We start from the raw sequence: 20,314 nt of genomic DNA on the forward strand, positions 1-20,314 counted from the left end.
TCAGTTTACTATAAAACTGGAACTAGTCATCACTGAAAGGCGTCAATACATAGATAGTTGCCTCTTGGCACCACAAACAATGCACATGCTAAAAGGGGCATGGCTCCCTAATGCATGAACGGTTAAATTGGCCTCTTCTGTTGTAATGGGAATATGCAAATAATTTGCTTTATTTATAGCTACATAAGGGTTCAGAAAGACTTGCCAGTAGACTTACATTTTAAATCTCCAAAGGTCAGTAATGTTTTTAGCGTGATTTGAAAACTGTTTTATTTAGAAGGGGAATTTTAATAATATGCCATATATTATCTTATAAAAATGCCTCAGTTCAGCTCCATTTTATACAGCATTACAGCCCGTGGGTGCATTGTTGAGATAACATTGCACGTGCAGTACACAGTAAAATAGATCACCTCAGAGATGTGGCCATTACTCAAAGGAGCCAGGAAATGCCTAGCTACACTATAGATTATAAAAACATTAAAATACTTGTTTACCCCAGATGTCGGTTGTACCACATGACTCTGAAAGAAGGCATATGAAAACACACACTGTCTCACTCTCCGTCTCTCTCTCAAGACAGTCAGATGCAGTTAGCGTTGTTTTCTGGCCAGGCTAAGATGAGTCGTATGCCTCTTCTGATGTTAATGATAAGAGACTGGAGTGCGCACATTCCACTGCCTGGAATTCGTTCAGTCAGAACTCGCATTAGGCAACATGTACTTGCTGAGGATTTGGAGGGGATCTTCAAGAACTGTAACCAATTGGAACACTAGTGACAGGCCCTTCAGACTATTCTTTGGATTTGCAGTAAATCTGCCTCTTGGACCGATGTGGATCAATAGGGGCGGTGATCAATTTGTGTTGTGTTTTGATTCTTCTAGTGTAGGCCTTTTTGTGATGTTAAGGTACCTTACACCTTTAAAATGGTAAGCTCTCTGGACATGGGACTATATCTTGTACAGTGCCAAGCACCTGGTCAGGGCTTAAAAATAAATATAATAATGTGAAGTCTCCACTGAAATAGCTATAATAAAATATGTACTAGGCATGGTTAGGTCTCTTAATTTATTGACCTATCTTGCTGTTTCTACCCTTGTTTTGCAACAGTTAACTTTTTCAAAACATTCATGTGGTTCACTACATGACTAGAAAATGGAAGTTAAAATACTGAAGACTTCACTCCACATGGTTTAACATGGTTCTGATGAGATGTTGCTCTGAATGCTTTGATGGCCTCTCTTTTATTGGTGCGTGCTCAGTGCTCTTGCTATCTTTGATTCTGAGGGGAGGAGTCTCATTAAAAAGTAATCACAAGATGTGGACAAAGCAAAAAGGAAGGTGTCATAAGCAGACAGTAAAGGGTTAAGAAGTTCACCTAGCCTAGCTGACACCTGACCAGAGGAACCAATGCGGGGACAAGATTTTTCAAGAGGAAGGAGGGAAATTTTTCCTTTGTTCTATTCATTAAATTCTGTGCTGGAGTGAAAAGATCCTGGAATCAACCAGGGTAGTGAGTATTAGAGAAGGAATTAATTAGCTTATGTTTATTTCCCTTTGTGACTTTGTCTTTTTGCATTAGAGGGATAATCAAATTGGATTTTCTTTTGTGTAACTAAGGTTTTTGCCCAGGGGAACATCCTCTGTGTTTTGAATCTGTTGTCTGTGAGAGTAGCTTGCATGCTAATCTCTCAGAGGTATTTCTTTTACCCCTTTTCCTTAATTAAAAGTCTTCTTTTTAAGAACCTGATTGATTTTTTCCTTGTTTTAAGAGCCAAGGGGTTTGGATTAGTGTTCACCAGGAAATTGGTGGAGAAGACTCTCAAGGTTACCCAGGGAAGGGTTACAGTACCTAGGGAGGAGAGATTTTGGGAGGGAAGACAGAGTTTCCCAAATGACTCATAAACAGCTGTTTTAAATGATTTGGGTGGTGGCAGCAACCAGATCTAAGCTGGTAATTAAGCTTAGGGGTTCTCATGCAGGTCCCCACATCTGTACCCTAAAGTTCAGGGTGGGGGTGAAACCTGTGACAGAAGGCCTGTGATACTTGTGTTTTTAATTGCAGTTTAGTTCATTCTCTTTATGTCTGGGTTTATATAGTTTTGCTAACAGTAAATCTTGACCTTAATTTTGCAATTATCTCTCAAATGTGCTTATTTGTGGTTTTAATTTTACCTGCTTTTGCCATGATTGACACAAGTGAGAGAACAGGAATACTGTCCCACAGTACCATGAAGAATTCCACTTATATGACCAAATAGTTGCCAAAAATCCTCGTGAAATTAAATGTTAACTCCATTTTCTTCAATTTTTTTCTACAAAACAAGAGACCAAGCTGATGTTTTTCTGTTAGAGTCAACCCAGAGACTGCAAAAGCATCAGGCTAAGCCATAGGTCTCAATACAGGTGGCCAGGTTTCACCTTTGCCTTCAAAGAGAGGGAAGAACGTATCAAACGCTCACCTGATGAAGCATACTTTTTAGTACTGAACATAGCAGGGTCTTGTCAACTAGTCCTTAGGGATTATTTGGAAGCAAAAAAGGCACCTTCCTTTATGTAAAGGTCATTTGACCTATGTCTGGTAAGAAAATCTTCTAAATTAGTAAATGAATATCAGGTTATAAAATTAACTTTCATACTTTCAGAAATATAAACTAGTTTACAGAGATCTAGAATAGCATAAAACATATAGCCCCATCTCGCTCAGCCTTCTCAGTCTCTGACATGTTGAGACCAGTGCACGTTTAACCCCCTACCCCCACCCCAAATACAACCTTGTTTGATTGAAGCCCCAAACAATCTTGTTCACTGGACTTAAACTACTTCTAAAGACATGTGAGCAAATTACAAGTTGCGCAACACAATTACCCACCTCCCTTCTGCTCAAAAATGGAATCTCTTTGTATCCCAAAGCACAGAACCCAAAATCATGTAATTATTCAGGGTTTCTCCCTTGAGTTTTGATTGGTAGCATCAAAAGATATTTTTTTCAGGATGTGTTCTGACATTGGCAGATATTTCAAATCTTTATGTCAGTATCCATTCCTCCCTCTATTTATTTCTTTGATTCATAGGACCTCATCATTACTGTAAATACAATTTTCTCCCATGTGATATTTCTTCATGCACAGAATATTTGGGAAAATGATAGACATAGGCATTTTATTATCCCTTCGGCATCTGGCAAACATTTTCTTCAAATCCCAAGCAAAAACATCTCCTAGAAAACTCAGTAGGATTATGGTTCCCTAATAAATTAAAAATGCTTCCTATTTGCATAAAGCTTTCCATTACAATTAAATCTAACTCAATACTACTTTCAAAGCAAGAATTACCCTCTAATATCTCTGGCTTTACATCTAAGGTGCTTGCTCCTTCAAAATCCAATGTGTTGGGCACAAACACACATTCTAAACCGATTACTCTCCTCTAAAAAAAAAACAAACCTCAATTTCTGTTTCTTGGCAATTCAAATCAAGCCTAATGCTGAAAGAAGACAAAACCTGACTGGCAGAGCTTGGAATAGGAACCAGCAGTAACTCGGAATGCCAGCTCACCCAGCTGAAGAACTTACATGGATCTATTCATGATCCAAGGAAACTGGACCAAAACTCACACTATAAAATCAATCGCCTGGAAATAAAAACTATCAAGCCTTCTGGGCTTTTCCTATTTAATTGAGGGACTGGCAGTACAAATAAAACTGGAAAAGCCAACTGCAATAGTATGTATAAGCTTCATCAAGGAAGTAAAGAAATATGCTCAGCTTGGTTAATGAGAATTTATGGCTCCTCAACAGGGAGCAATGAATATTTTGTTCCTGACCAAATGACAATTTTTAAGATCATAAAATTGGACTAAACTGGAGCAGCAAAGAGATTCTACAATATCTAGTTCTTCCAGGCTGTATCATACAGGGCAGAAATAAGTGGTTGCCTAGGGTAGCAAAATATTAGGAATAACACAATATTTATTATAACTGTTCATTGTGAGAGTGACTGTGAGCTGGGAGGTGTGTTCATATGTTAGTTTGCTTATAGCAGAAACCCTAGAGCTGAGTCAATCCTGAATGCTCCATTTCTAGCCAACTTTCCAGCAACCACAAACCAATAGGACTCCTAGGGTTAAGATTTCTACCTCTTTGCCAAATGGTAAGGTCATGCTCTATTATTCTGCTAATGCAATTTACTTTTCTTGGTTTTTCTCATGACCTTTCCCCCTGTATTTGCCACATCATTTTTCTCTCTTTTCTATGTCACCAGGACTTTTATACATTTCTTATATTGTTCACTTTGGTGTTGCATTTTTGATGTATATGCCCATGCTAGTAGTCTTGCCAGGACTGTTTTATTCCCGAGTAATACAATCCAAGTTTTAGTTGCTGATCCTGCAAATAATTACGCAGGTGCATAACTTTATGCATGGATAGAGTTACTCGTGTGTAAGTCTCTGCAGGGTTTAAATACTTCTTTTGTATTCCATGGCAAAATCCCACATTAATAGACTGCTAAACTTGTATCAGTAAGCAATCAGATGTCAAAATTTCAGCTTGGATGATGCTCTCTCTATTAGACATTCACATCCTATTTCGCAAATCTGAAGGTATTGTATCAGACATTTTTCCCCCAACAGGCTAAGATCCTTGTATAGTATCTTGTATTTTTTTCTTGTATACTTACACTAAGCTCATTGTCATAATAAGACATGTATACAGATAATGAGAACATGTAGAAGGGATCTGACACTTCCACTTATTAAAATAAACAGGGTTGTTTCTCTGTTTTACTCACCCAATGATATCTCTTCACTTGTGTAGACTGTAAAATCTCAGAGGTCGGGTCCAGGAGTGTCTTTTTATTATGTGTGTGTAAAGTGCTTAACCTTGATCAGAGCCACTAGGCCCTACGGTAATAATAAACCCTCACATTTTAGTGCATACATCAACTTCTAACTGGTGGGGGTTAGAAATGACTTCTCCCTAGATGCGAATTATTCCGTAGTAGCCAGCTACCGCATTTCTTGTACCTTCCTCTGGAGTGTCTGGTTCTAGCCAGTATCAGCAACAAACTAATGGTCTCACTAGATGACTGGTCTTATCTCATATGACAATTCCTGTATTGATTCCATATCTCTTTCTTGACTCAGCACCACAACCTGAGTGGTCATAAGCCCATGCAACTCCCATTGATGGATGTGGAAGTTTTGGTGGGTTTTGTTAGATAATTTCTCTTCTCCCTAAGGAATGTGTCTGAATGTTTCCCCCCATGCCAAGGTACTACATGTCTAGCAGGGTATTATTTGTGTGATGTTGGCACCTACTGGGCCCAGCCAAGATCATGACCCCATTGTGCTCAGCACTGTACAGATACATAGTAAGAGACATTCTCTGCCCCGAGGATATTATTCTTGCATGTGCATACCTTTGAAGAGTAATTAGTGTCAGTATTTATTGTTGTCTCTTTCTTTCTCTCTCTTTGTCTCACAGAAATACACATACAGAGTGGTATTTGGTATAATTCCTTGGTTGACTATATTACTTATATAGAAGAATAACTAGTTAGCATTTTCCATGTGAGCAGACTCCACTCTGCCTGAAGCTAAGCTAAGCTCCAGCAGAGCTCCTACACTGCTAGAGAGTATAGCTATAGATGAACTTACTCTGTGGGCAGCAGTTTATCTGAATGTTTCAATCACGCCATGGAGCCCCTCTGCTCTACAGAATTGAGGCTAAACTCCACAGGAGTGGAGCTATAGACGAGCACACTCCCACACAGCTAAGAAATCTCCAGGAGCTTACTCCAGCTATGGGATATAACTCTTCCTCTAGGTCTTTGTTTCCTATGGTCGGTTTGCAGCCATTCCGGAGCCTGTGTGACTCAGCGCACAACTGAATTGGTTGCACATGCAGTCACCAGCTGCACACATAATAAGTTTAGTAAAACAATAACATTCTACTGCACATGCTCATTAGTTGATTTCCAAATACTCATAACTCTGTCAAATCTCAACATTTTCCCTCCAGGACAAGGCCCCACTGTTACCCAGGGAGGGCTGTTTCCATGGCAAATGGCAATGTTCAAATCTCTGCAATTTAGGCTGAAGGGTAGATTGGGGTGTGGGTGGGAGGAATTACAAAGATTTTTTTTATATACTGGGGAAAGTATTTTTTTTCACTCTCCTCTCACTCAATAATGGCTGAAATTCTGTTGCTCAAACTTTCCGAGAAAACAAAAAAACATACAGCTTCCAGGCCTGGAAAATCTGAACTCAAAAGGTGACAGTTTCATAAAATTATGATGAATGAAAATGAGGTTATAATAGAAACCCCTTTCCAACCTTAACTTCTGCGCCCATTATAGTTTTTCATACAAAGTATTTCCCAAGTAAATAATAGTTACAAGGTTACATTTAAAAAAAAATAGCTGCAGGGAGAAATTACTATCTATAACCTAAGAAGAAAAGAGGGATCTTCCAATGAAATGTGAACTGAGAAAGCTGAGCAATACAGAATGTCTAGTCTAATTAAGGAGCTGCAAAGCAGAAGGCTCTTGCAACATGCATGAAAATAATATATGGTGGGGCAGAGTGGAGGCCAGTGTTCGATGAGGGGGGAAGTGGGAGCTCCGTGAGACAGGCATGCTGCTAGAAAACAGGTGGGAAACTGTGGGAGGACAGTTTTAAACGGAATACTGTAATGAATCAAGAGTAGAGATTTGGGTGTCTGAGAATTTCAGAAGAGGTGGAATGAAGGCAGCAGCATACACAACGTGCTGATTGGTAGATATGGTAGGAGAAGCAATGTTCAGGCCTAAAGACAACAGCAAGGATCAGACTGCGGAGTTAATGGAAAGCCTGAGCTGAGGAGGGAGCGTGAGGTGACTCAGCTGTGTCTGAGGGTGGGCAGAGGAACACTTCTGCCTTAATGACATTTAGCTGGAGGCAGTTGAGATGAAGCCACACATTTACTCAAGACGCACCGAAAGTGGGCAGGGAGCAGTCATTACTTGCAGAATGCTGAAAACTCCCAGTTCCCACTGAAATCAACAGTGGATGGGGGCCACTCGCTATTTCTGAAAACCAGACTGAGTGTTTGAAAGCTCTGTAGTTCTATCTCATTGTGCACGCTTCCAAAGCCAGCGGCAATAAAACCTCCAGAGGATCCCCTTACAAATGTGCAGGCTTTGTTTAGGCCACTCTGTTCAGTGTTTAGTCTCCTTGTGCTTCTAGTCCTTTGAAGTACATGGTTACTACTGAAGACATGTCTTTGGGCGAGGTGGAGCACGGGGACAGCTAGCAGCAGAGTAGGAAGTCAGTTTATGGAATGGTTTGACATTTGTACCATGGTGAGATTCAGGTGTGAGTAATTGTCATGACTGACCACATCTGTATGTGCTCACACAGTCACCTATAGCAAAATGTTCAATAAGAAAGTGCATTCTTGTTCTCTGCGGCAAACTATTATACTTAATAATTTCATAAGTGATGGTTTGGGTGGGTGGAGGAACCCTTGCAACTATAGGGAGGATGTAGCAGTGTTAACCTAGCAGAGATGGTGCACTTGTCTGTTTCAGAATGATCCTTTTGGAGACAAGTCATCTTTGTATGATATGTGCAGAGAGAAGCAAGACCGACTCTTGCCTAGATGTATTTTATATCTGTTTTACAAATATATATAGAAAGTGATGGGAAGAGCGAGAACACAGCATGATTACTACACCTACTGACTATATTATTGGTTATGCTGTGCTGTCTGCTAACGTGTGTGGGTGTTGATGGTTGACTTTGAGAAACGTAATGAAGGTTGCCAATGGAAATTTTGACATTTGTGATGATAAATGTGCAGAGCCTTCAGAGGAATTCAGATAGCTGGACCAATTATAACTGCAAATCTTTTTCTGAAAAAAAATTTTAAATTTTCACTTGCTTTTTTTCTTTCTGTTGTTCTGTCTTTCTGTTTTCCTTTCTTGCACCTCTGCTTAATGCCAGTAATTTTAGGATACCAGTAATTGTATTGCTATCTTGCAGCCAACAAAGAAAAAAGAGAGTATCTTTGTCTTTACAAGCTGAAGTGCTCCTCAGAAGGAACAGAAAAGCAAAGCCTTTGTGAATATTGCAAATGGAATCCCTGACATCTGTACTCTAGTACTGTTCATAATTAAACTTGAAAAGAAGAGGCTGTGCATGTGTTAGCTCTAGTCAGATTCTCGTTTTACAGCATTTTCTGAGGCACCAAACACTCTTAGTTTGTGCATCTTCTGTGGTCCTCCAAGCTTCTGGAGATGGGGATGAGCTCCCACTCTTGAATGGAAGCTGAACCTGAAAAACAAGTGAGAAGGTTACTGGGTAGTTGTCACACGCTGCAGGGGACGCATAGATCTGTGAGCCACTCTGTTACCCCTCTGCTTCTGCAAGAGTGAGCTTTGCTGGTGATTAGACGGTGTGTCAGTTCCCTGCCACACCACTCTGTCTTCCTCACCAGCAAACTCCTCAAGGCTCTCCCGGACCACACCTCGCCTCGCAGGTAACAACCAGTGAACTCCAGCCCCCAAGATCCTCAGAGGTGTTTCTTTGCAATGCATAGCCCCTATCACTGTTCATTCACAGAAGATATTAAATTCACTGCTCTATTAAAGAGTCAGTACCTCACAGCTTATTAATATAACTGGGATAAGTGCACCCTTCCCTTCAAACACAGCCCTGAGTTGGTTTATAGTAAAAGTAAAATAGGTTGATTAGCAAAAGAGCAGGGATTAAGCGATAACAAGTCAAAATGATAAAGGTAGAGATGGTCACATAAATAGAAGTGAGCACATGCATCCAAAAGTCTAAAACTTAATCTAGCAAGATCCAGTCATTGTTCATGGTGGTTTCTCTCACCCACAGTCTTCTTTCTAGCATTTGCTGGCTGGGATCCATCACAGAGATCAAATCGCCTGGGTCCTTTGTCTCCTAAGGTGAAGGATAAAGATAGTCTCTCTGTGTTCCTTATATCCCCACAGGATCGCCTTTGGCTTACAAGTTGGGAAGGCCGCTTGGAGAATCAATCTCCTGTGTTGCTCTGGGGTCCAGGAGCCATGTTAATTCTCTGTCTCTCACGCTGAGGCTCAGGCTTAGCTTGATGGCTTTGTTCACTGCTAATACATAAACTGAGGTGAACCCAGATTCCTTTGTCTAGAACAAGCCTGTTTAATCACCTTTGCCTAGGTGAGGCTGTCTGGTCAGACATATGTTCTAGTGACAGCATACAGAGGGAATTCATAACTTCACATTAAAAAGTTAACACATGCATTTGGCAATGATATCAATAACTAGTGTTATTAGCTTTCATATGATACTGCACAAAGCATATTTTGTACAAATATTATTGCAGTAGTATGGAGGGTGTGAATACAGGGGTGCCTAGGGTCACAGTAGTTCTCCATGCACCCCCACAGTTTTGGAAACACTGCACTGGGATGTGTGTGGCTGGCTGACAATTTCACTGTGAGGTTGGCTTTTGTGCAGGTGTCCTGCAGGAGAAATACCTATCACTATTTTTGTTAGTTGTAGAGGGAAAAATGTACCTTGTGAGTGCTCCGTAACACTGGGGCAGAGCCATGACATAATGATCTATCTGGCTTCTTTCTCTTAGCTATTCACTTTTGCCTTCTACCAAATACTAATGTTGATTATATGGACTAGTGATGGCAGTGGTACTCATAAAACCACTTGTACCTATGTATGGTCTTTGCTCCATTACTTGTGTCTCCCTGCCATGGCTAAAATGGTGCCTGAGTCTTTATTACCCTATTCTAGTAGGGGCACACCTCAGGCTGAGTTAACTTTTTCCTTATAAATGCTGCTTGAGGAATACTGAGGTTGATATATCACTACAGCCCAGATCTGCGTCTCTTCCCCTCCTCACAGTCCAACTACATTAAGCTAGTGTAATTTCTAGTATAGAGATGTTTGCATTACAGCTTTGAATGTACTGTAAATCAAGACTGCGTGTAACAGAATAAATTGGATTATGGGATTATAACGGGACAGACAGAGGTAGCTTCTAAGTGAAAGAGTCCCAGGAAGGAAATTCACCTTTGCACTTGCACTGAGCCCAGTGTATCAATGGAGGAGATGGTGGGGGGTGGGCAGGTTGTGTCTCCCCTACCCTGGGGCTGGCCAAACTTACTATATTAATTATGCTTTTGCAGTAGCGCTTAGGAGCCCCGATCAGGACCCTATTGTGCTAAATGCTGTATAGACACCCACCAAAAAGATGGCGCCTGCCCCAAAGAGCCTGCAATCCAAATCTAAGATGAGAGACAACAGCTGTGAAAAAGAGAGTCAGGGGAAGCACAAGGTAACACTGAGATGACCATGCACCTTAAGAACATAAGAACGACTATACTGGGTCAGACCAAAGGTCCATCCAGCCCAGTATCCTGTCTGCCGACAGTGGCCAATGCCAGGTGCCCCAGAGGGAGTGAACCCAACAGGTAATGATCAAGTGATCTCTCTCCTGCCATCCATCTCCACCCTCTGACAAACAGAGGCTAGGGACACCATTCTTTACCCATCATGGCTAATAGCCATTAATGGACTTAACCTCCATGAATTTATTCAGTTCTCTTTTAAACCCTGTTATAGTCCTAACCTTCACAACCTCCTCAGGCAAGGAGTTCCACAGGTTGACTGTGTGCTGTGTGAAGAAGAACTTTCTTTTATTTGTTTTAAACCTGCTGCCCATTAATTTCATTTGGTGGCCCCTAGTTCTTATATTATGGGAACAAGTAAATAACTTTTCCTTATTCACTTTCTCCACACCACTCATGACTTTATATACCTCTATCATATCCCCCCTTAGTCTCCTCTCTTCCAAGCCGAAAAGTCCTAGACTCTTTAATCTCTCCTCATATAGGACCCATTCCAAACCCTCTAATCATTTTAGTTGCCCTTCTCTGAACCTTTTCTAATGCCAGTATATCTTTTTTGAGATGAGGAGACCACATCTGTACGCAGTATTCAAGATATGGGTGTACCATGGATTTATATAAGGGCAATAAGATATTCTTCGTCTTATTCTCTATCCCTTTTAAAATTATTTCTAACATCCTGTTTGCTTTTTTGACTGCCGCTGCACACTGCGTGGACATCTTCAGAGAACTATCCACGCTGACTCCAAGATCTCTTTCCTGATTAGTTGTAGCTAAATTAGCCCCCATCATATTGTATGTATAGTTGGGGTTATTTTTTCCAATATGCATTACTTTACATTTATCCACATTAAATTTCATTTGCCATTTTGTTGCCCAATCATTTAGTTTTGTGAGATCTTTCGCAAGTTCTTCACAGTCTGCTTTGGTCTTAACTAACTTGAGCAGTTTAGTATCATCTGCAAACTTGTGCCATCTCACTGTTTACGCCTTTCTCCAGATCATTTATGAATAAATTGAATAGGATTTCTCCTAGGACTGACCCTTGGGGAACACCACTAGTTACCTCTCTCCATTCTGAAAATCTATAATTTATTCCTACCCTTTGTTCCCTGTCTTTTAACCAGTTCTCAGTCCTTGAAAGGATCTTCCCTCTTATCCCAAGACAACTTAATTTATGTAAGAGCCTTTGGTGAGGGACCTGTGGGCACGTGCACTACTGGAGAATAGGCAGGATATAGGCTTGCCCCAGCCATGCCTCATCCAGCATCCTCTTGCAGGGGCTCCTAGAGGGGCTGGCATAGAGCCAAAGAGGCCCTCTATGCAGGGCCACTGCCAGGAGGGACAGAGGGGGTGGTTTATGGCTGCTGCGCATCCACTTTACATGGGTAGCCAAGGGGAATTGACCACAGTGCAAACACACATTTCCCCCCTAAAGCACAGTAAGTATCTTGCAGGACTTCTGTAGGCTCTGTCCGTACTCTGTGCTATGGCACCAGGCTGTCTGTGATAAGCTAACCCTCACGTGTTCCAAAGGCACGTGGCTGAGAGGCTCACAGTACATCTACCAAATTAAACCAGCCATTTGATTGTTACAATGCAGCCAGCAGAAAACATCAGAACTGTGGTATCTCTTCTGTGTCGGTGATTTGCTAACATCACAGTTTGTTGAACTATGATTACAGAATCTTACATTTTATAACCATTTCTGCAGTGCTTTAATTCAACTCTGTTTTGGTAGTTCTTTGTTTAGATCATCTGACCTCACTTTAAAAGGCAGTATGCTATGGTAAGAGTTTCAGACATAGGTTACTCTATCCTCTATATCAGTGTTTCTCTACCTTTTTGATACCAGGGACCGGCTTGCTGCCTTCCTAAACTGTGTCAGGGAGATCTCAGGCACCAGCGCCAGTCCAAGGACCAGTCGTTAAGAAACGTAGCTCCATATGACACTACTGCAATCTGCTTGCATTAACGGGTTGGTGTGTTTAAAGCCATTAAGTAGCATCTCAAAAGACAATTAACAAGATTTGGGGTTTGGCTAATGATTTGTGTTGACAAATTTTTAAGCTATTTATTTTATGTTGGAAGTATTATTCCTGCATGCTGAATAAATATTGTCTCCACTATTAATAGTATTTGTGCATGTTACACAGCTATCTACCAAAAAGAAGAGGGAAAAAAAGCAGCTATTCCAGCAATTAGTGGTGTGACATGTTATACACTAATGAATATGGCAAATACTGCAGGTATTTGCTGGATGCTAATAATACAGTCAAATGCCACACAGTACCCAGTTAATCAGAGACAAAGCCTCTACCAAATTTTACCGCTTATCTTTTCCCTTTACATACAATATTTCAAGTGAGTGAATAAGCTAATTATAGGCAGAGCATGTAGCACTGCTTCTGGTTAAGGTTGCTCAACACTCTCCATTATAAGACCAGGAGCTAGATTCACAAAGGGAACTTGGCATTGCTAAGAGTTGCAACACTTAACTCTTAGGCACCCTGCCACCCAGTGAAACTCGCTGCCTGAATTAAGCACCCCAGCTCCGGTGCATTGTATGGGGAGAGTTAGGTGCCTAAGAAAGGGATTCTCAGAAGGCAGCAAGCTGAGTGGGGAGCTGCCTAAGCTAGCCAGGTGTAAAATGCAGAGGAAAGAGATAGGGTTTAGGGCCCAGATCCACAAGTCCCTGCTCCAATGACTATTTAATTATCTATACGAAGTGGCACAACTCCAGCTGGAGAGATTGAAAGGGTCCTTGCCCTCTGCTACCACCACCATCACGGGTACATAGGAGAGGCTGCAGCCTGGTAGTTCAGGCACTCACGTGGCTCTGGGACACCTGACTTCATGTCCTTGCTCCAAATTAGATAGAGGGAGGGTTTAAGCAGGGCCATCTCTACATCAAATGCCGCCCTAGGGGAGGTGCGTCCTTGGTGCCCCTCCCCTCCATTCGTTAAACTTTTGAATACCCCTACAAAGATCTAGAACAGGGGTAGGCAACCTATGGCACATGTGTCGAAGGCGGCACGCAAGCTGATTTTCAGTGGCACTCACATGGCCCGGGTCCTGGCCACCGGTCTGGGGGGGCTCTGCATTTTAATTTAATTTTAAATGAAGCTTCTTAAACATTTAAAAAACCTTATTTACTTTACATACAACAATAGTTTAGTTATATATTAGAGACTTATAGAAAAGGACCTTCTAAAAAGGGTTAAAATGTATGACTGGCACGCGAAACCTTAAATTAGAGTGAATAAATGAAGACTCAGCACAGCACTTCTGAAAGGTTGCCGACCCCTGATGTAGATGTAGAACATTCTAGGCTGTTAGTGAAAAATGACTCTGCATATGGAATACCCAAAACATTTTACTTCGAACATTCTAGTCTCTTTTGTTGCTAACAACAAAAACAGCACCCCGAGCCTGGTGGCTCCTCCCCCACAAAGCCTGGCATTCCAGCCAGTCGCCTGGGTAGCCTGTCCATAAATCCAGCCCTGGGTTTAAGCCCTCAGCCCTCAGCTTTAGAATCAACTGGGACACACACACACGAATGCCAATCAGCCAGCCCCAAATGTCCTCACCACCTTCCCCCAGCTGCCTTTTTTGCAGACTAGATGTGCTCCAAAAATGCCAACTGGCTCAGGCCTCACAGGTGAAAGGAGTGGGGGAAACGCCTAGTTTGAGAATCCTGCGGGGAATGAGGGCTCTGAGCAGCCCATTAGCAATGGGGGCGAGGGGGGGTGGCATCCACATATGTAACCTCCTTGGCTAGGCTGCGGCCAGCAGGGCAGGGCTGTGCGGCGCGGCGCCTGCGCGCCTCCTTCCTCGTTCCCTCGGTCTCCTCCTCCGCTCGCGCTCGCGTTGAGGCTCGGCAGGTCCACGGGAGCAGGTGGACCCGCGCGCATGGGCACCGCGGCGCCCGCGGGGAGCGGCGGGGAACCCAGCCTCTCTCGGCGGGCGCGGGCGGGCGGCGTGGCGGTTCGCGCTCGGCGGCCGCTGCGCGCTGAGCTGTGCGCCAGCCCAGCAGAGCCAGCCAGCCGGCCCCGTCGCGCCGCTGTGCGGGCGGCAGTCCGCCGTCGTCCGGCTCCGTGGACCTCTCGCATGAGCTGCGGGGCCACCGCTGGCCCAACCTGCCGCCCCCAGATTGCGCCGCTAGGCAACAGCAGCTTTTTTTGGTGTGCTAGAGCCGCCCCTGCTCCTTGGGGTTCAAGAGCATGGCCCCTTTCAATCATTTTCCTGAGGAGGGAAGTGCTGATTCTTCCAGAAGGAGGAAGTGCTGTTGGGGTTTAGGGGGAGTAGAGGGAGATGGGAGAGCGGGGTGTGTGTGTGTGTGTGTGTGTCTCTCTCTCTCTCTCTCTCTCCAGACAGAAAGGCTGCTGCAAGCAGGCGCTCACAGAGTGAAGCAGCCAGAACCTGCTGGGACAGAGCGGATGACCAGGGACACCCCAGGACAGGAGCCAGGAGGAGCACTGTGCCAGGGAGGAACTGCCCCAGGAGGACAAACTGGAGCTGGACCTAGTATCACTGCTACCCAGAGCAGCCTGGGGCTGTAATTACTGGGGCTTGTGACTTTGCATTGGAAATAAGGAGGAAGGCTGTTAGCTAGTTAAGCGGGGAGGTTGTCGCTCTGTGTGGCTTTGCAGAGAGCAGCAGAAGAGGGCACTGGAGGGGTTTGTTGGGGAAAGTTCACTGGCCCGAAGACGACGAGGAGCCCCCAAGACTCACCCCTGGACTGGAACTTTTCTCAGGACTCCTGAACTCTGTGTGCAGACACACTGCTCAGTGTCTGCCCTTTCAGACTGTGCTCCCACTGGGCCTGTGGGGCCTTGTGTTGACTGCACCTCTGTTTTACTGCTCCCCCTATATGTCCCCCTGTTACTTTTCTCCATTCATCCCCCTGTAAATAAATATTTCCCTTTCTTATATTCATTGTACTCTTCCGGTACGTGTGTGTTCACTCCGGGGGTGTGGGGGAGGAGGGGCTGGAACAGGTGCCCCTCGGGTAGAAGGATCTTTCCCTGCTGCATTCCTGCACGCACCTTCTTTTGGCCAGAGCAGACACCATCTTGGCTATGAAGGTGCTAAAGTTACACATATATGTGACTTTGCATGTGCCTGCCAGGGGAAACTTAAGCAGCGAGGGGCCTTTCGGCACCTACAGAGTTAGGTAGAACTGAGAAGCGGCTTTGTGAATGTCAGTGGTTCCTAAATGTTGGCTTTAGCTGCCTATGATCCTTTGTGAATCTAGCCCCCTGTTTACTTATAACTTTGCCAGACTTCCACCATTTGGGCTGATCATTTCCATGCTGTGTCTGCCTCAGGCTGAATTTGTTTGGAAAGCTTCAGCAAAAAATGGTTCAGCTGTTTCTGAGCATGAGATTAGAGAAAAATACATTGGTTTAACCCCATTTTGGAAAAAAAAAATTGTACAACTGTTTAGTTGAGAAGCTCTAGCATCTCCATGCTTTGGAGGAAGGACTTTAAATTTGACACGGCAGCTGCCCTGGCGTCAGGGATGTGCCTTTTACAGGCCCTGGGATGACCATTCAGCCAAGTGACAAGCCTTTGAAAAACTGCAGTTTGCAAATGCTCAATAGCGATTTATTAGTGTTTGGTGGCTAAATGCTCCAAAGACTCCTGCAGGGGCTGTGCTGGCCTCTCCTGGCTGCTGCAGCACTGGGCAAAGTACTAAGAGCAGGGAAATGGTTTTTCTTGCGGTCTCAATGCTCCCTGCCTGCTGGGGCTTTGCCAGCATGAATGGATGCAGCCTGAGTCAAAGCAGAGGGAATAAGAGCTGGACAGGGTGGTGGCAGGAATAGATTGGACTGGGAGCTCAGGCTGGGGGGGGGAGGGGGAATACTGGGACTTCCTGGCACTGGCATAACCCCCTAGAGTAGACCAGCCTACACTGACAGCTGGGCTGTTCCTGTTAATGACATTGACAGAAGCCCTCTTCCAGCACCATAGCTGTGCCTACCCTGAGGGTTTTGTTGGCATAGCTACAGCATTCAGGGATGTGTTTTTTCACATCCTAACCCATGTGGCTATGCTGATGTAACTTTTAAGTGTAGACCAAGCCTGGGACTTGGAATCGCATGATGAAGCCTGAAACTGCCTGGATATGGAGAGTGGTACTAGGACAAGAAGCCAGGGCAGGGTGGGACTTTGGCCTGGTCTACACTAACAAGGGCGGTCAACTCAGGTAGGTAGGGGAGAGAGAGAGAGAGAGAGAGTGTGTGTGCGCGTGCGCGTGCACATCCACATACCCCCTGAGGATGTAGTTAAACTGGTGTTGACAGCACATGGTCAATGAAAGAATTATTCCGGCAACCTGGCTACCACCTCTTGTGGAGGTGGATTACCTGTGCTGACAGGAGAACCCCTCCCATCGGCATATGTAGTGAGTGTCTACACTGAAGTGTTATAGTGATGCAGCTGTAGCATTTCAAGTGTAGACAAGCCCTAGGCTAAGGCGATAGAAGTCCAGGGGACCAGATGGGACTGGCACAGGGATAGGCTGGGCAGACAGTGTCTGGCTTGGTGGGAACAGGGGCAAAAGTGTCTATTATGCCCATGAGTAAGGTTATGATTTAGTCACAGGTATTGTTAGCAAAGGTCTTTTCCATGACTCATACTATAACTCCCCCTGACTACATTTTTTTGTGGGGGAGGGCGTGGCTGGGGGAACCACTGGTGTGGGGGGGAGCCAGGGGTGGCTGCTGTGGGGGGGGATCTGTGGGAACCCGCTGCTGGGGGCGGGGGGTGCCATGGAGGGCTACCACTGGGAAGGGAGCTGAGGGGAGGGGGTGGCAAGGCCAGCAGCTCCAGTTACTGGGGGCCACTGAACAACGGCTGCGCCAGCCGTCCCAGGATGCTGCCAGTGGCCGCTGAGAGTGGCTGATCTGGCTGTCCCTGGGACCGCTGCTTGGGCGGTCCCCAGGGTCAAACACAGAGCCCTACCCATGAGATCTCAAGCATCTCCAGAACCTGACACTGACTCCAAGATTCCTGAGTCTCAGCATTCATGAAACCCAGTATGTGAAACCCAGTCACCTACCATGTCTCATCACCCTCAAGTTGGCTGGTACACATAGGAGAAGAAAACCTACCTACCAGTTCCTCTGTTAGCGCAAATAATGGAGAGCTGTGCTGTGACTACAAAGGTGCTGACCCTACTGCTGACCCATAAAGGGGATCAGTATGAGTCCACGTTGGAATATGTTTTTTCCAAGTTGCTTTTTAAAAAGCCTAGAAAATTATACACAACAAACTGCAGTAAAGACCTGTTAAGATTGCGAAGTCAAGCACTCAGCTGCTAGGAAATGTCAGCAGTAAAGTGGGCAGGGATTGTGTCCCTAGCCTGTTTGCCAGAAGCTGGGAATAGGGGGTGGCTCACTTGAGGATTACCTGGTCTTTTCATTCCCTCAGGCACCTGGCATTGGCCACTGTCGGAAGACAGGATACTGGGCTAGATGGACCTTTGGTCTGACCCAGTATGGCCGTTCTTATGGGCCATTCAGCCTTAGTTTTGGCATTTCCTCACTTTTGAGTGCTTGATGGTTTTTGCCACCTGAATGTTCTTTTACCACAGTTATTTGTGTGTGATTTTATTGTTACCTCTGTGATCATCTGGGCTTGTGAAAGACATGTACGAAGAAAGTCTTTGGCTGGCCTAGCTTAAAGTTTAGGTCTGCTCTGGCCACACTTTACTTGTGTAGGAAGCTCCTACTCACAGGAAAAGTCCATTGCAGCTCAGTGAGACTACCAGGCTGAAAGGCTGCAGCATTAGCTCCCTGAACACATGCCACTGAGGTGTTGGAATAGCACCAAATGAGAAATGCCATAGCAAGCTCCCAAGGATGGCCAGGGTTTCTCTGCCTGTCTCCTTTTTCTTTGTTACCCTCCCTTCTGTTCTTTCAAAGGTGCTCTCTACTGTGCCACAGTGGGGGCTTTGTCAGTCACACTTGAGGAATGAAGGCGCCCAGTAAATAGGAAACTAGGACTCTCTTTCCCTTTGGCATGGCCTGCCCTTTTGTGGTTTCAGTGGAAAACTAGACTAAAGACCACAGAGCTCTTTAGCGAACAACAAATGGCACAACAACAAATGGAGCTGAAAAGAATGCCAAGGCTGTCATTTCCCCATCAGTGGTTTGGCTGGATTTCATCCTTGGAGAAACGTTTAAAATGCTTGGGGGCTGAAGCCTATCCAGGAAGCAGGTGGTTTGCTTTACTAAGTGGCATGTGGAATGGTAAGTGAATAGTGCTGTGCCTGAGTCCAAACTGCAGCAGCTGTACGGCCATACACGCTGCGCTGCAAAAGGATATTTTTCATGTGATGCTTGGAAAAGAGCAGTAACCCTTGTTTGTTATATGAGGTCTTGCAAGACTTCATTGGAAAACAGCCAGTGTAACATGGAAAAAAAGCCGTTAAAAATGAGTCACCATAGTCACACTCAGAGTTCTCCAGCATAGGCTTTCAGTTACAAATACTCAGCTATCCAGAGCAGATAAGAATGCTTTATTAAAATGACAGTCTCTACCACAAATTAAATTATTACTTGAAATTATGCTAATATTCAATAATTTTAAAATATGAATTTAGACTAGTCATAGTACAGTAGCAACAGCAAAATTGTCATGCATGCTGTGTTATGTAACATCACAAAGTGCATTCCAAAACCACCAAGACACTCTATTCAGTGTGAAATGTTTTTAATCTTCTAGTCCAAGGTACTTTATATAGCACTTAATAGGAAAGCATAGTTTAAGAAACTAATTTTTAGTCTGCAACTTGATTAGGTAGTTTGCTACTATTTAGCCATTTGTTTTATCTGTATTGAATATTTGTGTGCGCCTAAGATCAAGTTCAGATGTAGCTATTTCAAGTCATCTGAGGGAGGCTGATGATGCTTTTTCCATCTCTACCTACTAGCACTAAGGTTGAAACTAGATTAGGATTTGGATGGTGCTGACGAACATGTGTTAACAGGCTACTGTGGACACAGCAGTGTGATTTTTTAATGTGTGCTAAATTGGTTCCAGTTTAAAATGCATGTTAAAGGCACATTCCCTTGTCTACACTAGTCTTCCAAATCCTAGTCCAGACAACACCTTAAATACTTGGTGACATTAGAAGAACACATATAGATGTATTACAGAAGTGAACAGCTGGCATAGTAGGGCTGAATTTAACAGTGATACAAGCCAGTTCCATCTACACTGATGGTAGAGATAGGCAAATAAAAAAAAATCTATTTGTAAATATGTTCACCAAAGCCAACATGCCATTTAGTCTGTTTACATCTGAACTCATTCTTCAAGCTTTTATGGTAGAAGAACTTTCTCTTTGTGCAGATATGGGAGCCAAGCATGTTCATGCTGGAAACAGTCACCTGCTATCAGGGCTGGTGTCACGTCTCTATCATCCAAACACGAAACAGAAACCATACCATGTGACCAATCAAACAGAATACTTCATTACAAATACTGAAATGCTTGCTATGACCAGTTAGTGAGAACCAACAGTCCCCCAGCTATGTCCGTGAAACATATGGGTTGAGCAGCTTTGCACAGTAAATAAATATGTGAGAGCAATAATCTATTTGCAGCCAACAATATGCAATCAGGGCAAAAGCTAAATCCAATGCATAGGTAATTTTCAACCAGTAGACCTGCTCTACTCCTAGTCTTGAAAGTAGAAGGGCACTTGACATCCTGGCATCTGAATGAGCAGTTCAATTGTTGATTGACTAGGGTTATCCTTAGGCTTCCTTTATTATTATTTCTGTAGGGCTGGATGTCTACAGCAGCGTCAGACACCATCCTTGTCTGCTTATAGGCACAGAGAGTTGAGTTGCAGAGCCCATATTTAGAAGAAAATTGATAACAGTTTT

At 44.0% G+C, this 20,314-nt stretch overlaps 1 long non-coding RNA gene across 2 annotated transcripts; it reads right to left on the reverse strand.

Moving 5' to 3' along the window:
- Positions 1-8,191: 8,191 nt before the first annotated feature.
- Positions 8,192-13,712, reverse strand: LOC120399246. Of its 2 annotated transcripts, none has more exons than XR_005595048.1 (3): positions 13,660-13,712; positions 8,878-9,131; positions 8,192-8,316 (listed from the first exon to the last, which is right to left on the reverse strand). It is a non-coding gene; the product is annotated as an uncharacterized LOC120399246 (long non-coding RNA). The 2 variants fall into 2 exon arrangements; XR_005595047.1 differs by lacking the exon at positions 13,660-13,712 and adding an exon at positions 13,246-13,407.
- Between the last annotated feature and the right edge of the window lie 6,602 nt (positions 13,713-20,314).

This window comes from Mauremys reevesii, linkage group 2 (assembly GCF_016161935.1).
Source record: "Mauremys reevesii isolate NIE-2019 linkage group 2, ASM1616193v1, whole genome shotgun sequence".
Taxonomy (NCBI): Eukaryota; Metazoa; Chordata; order Testudines; family Geoemydidae; genus Mauremys; species Mauremys reevesii.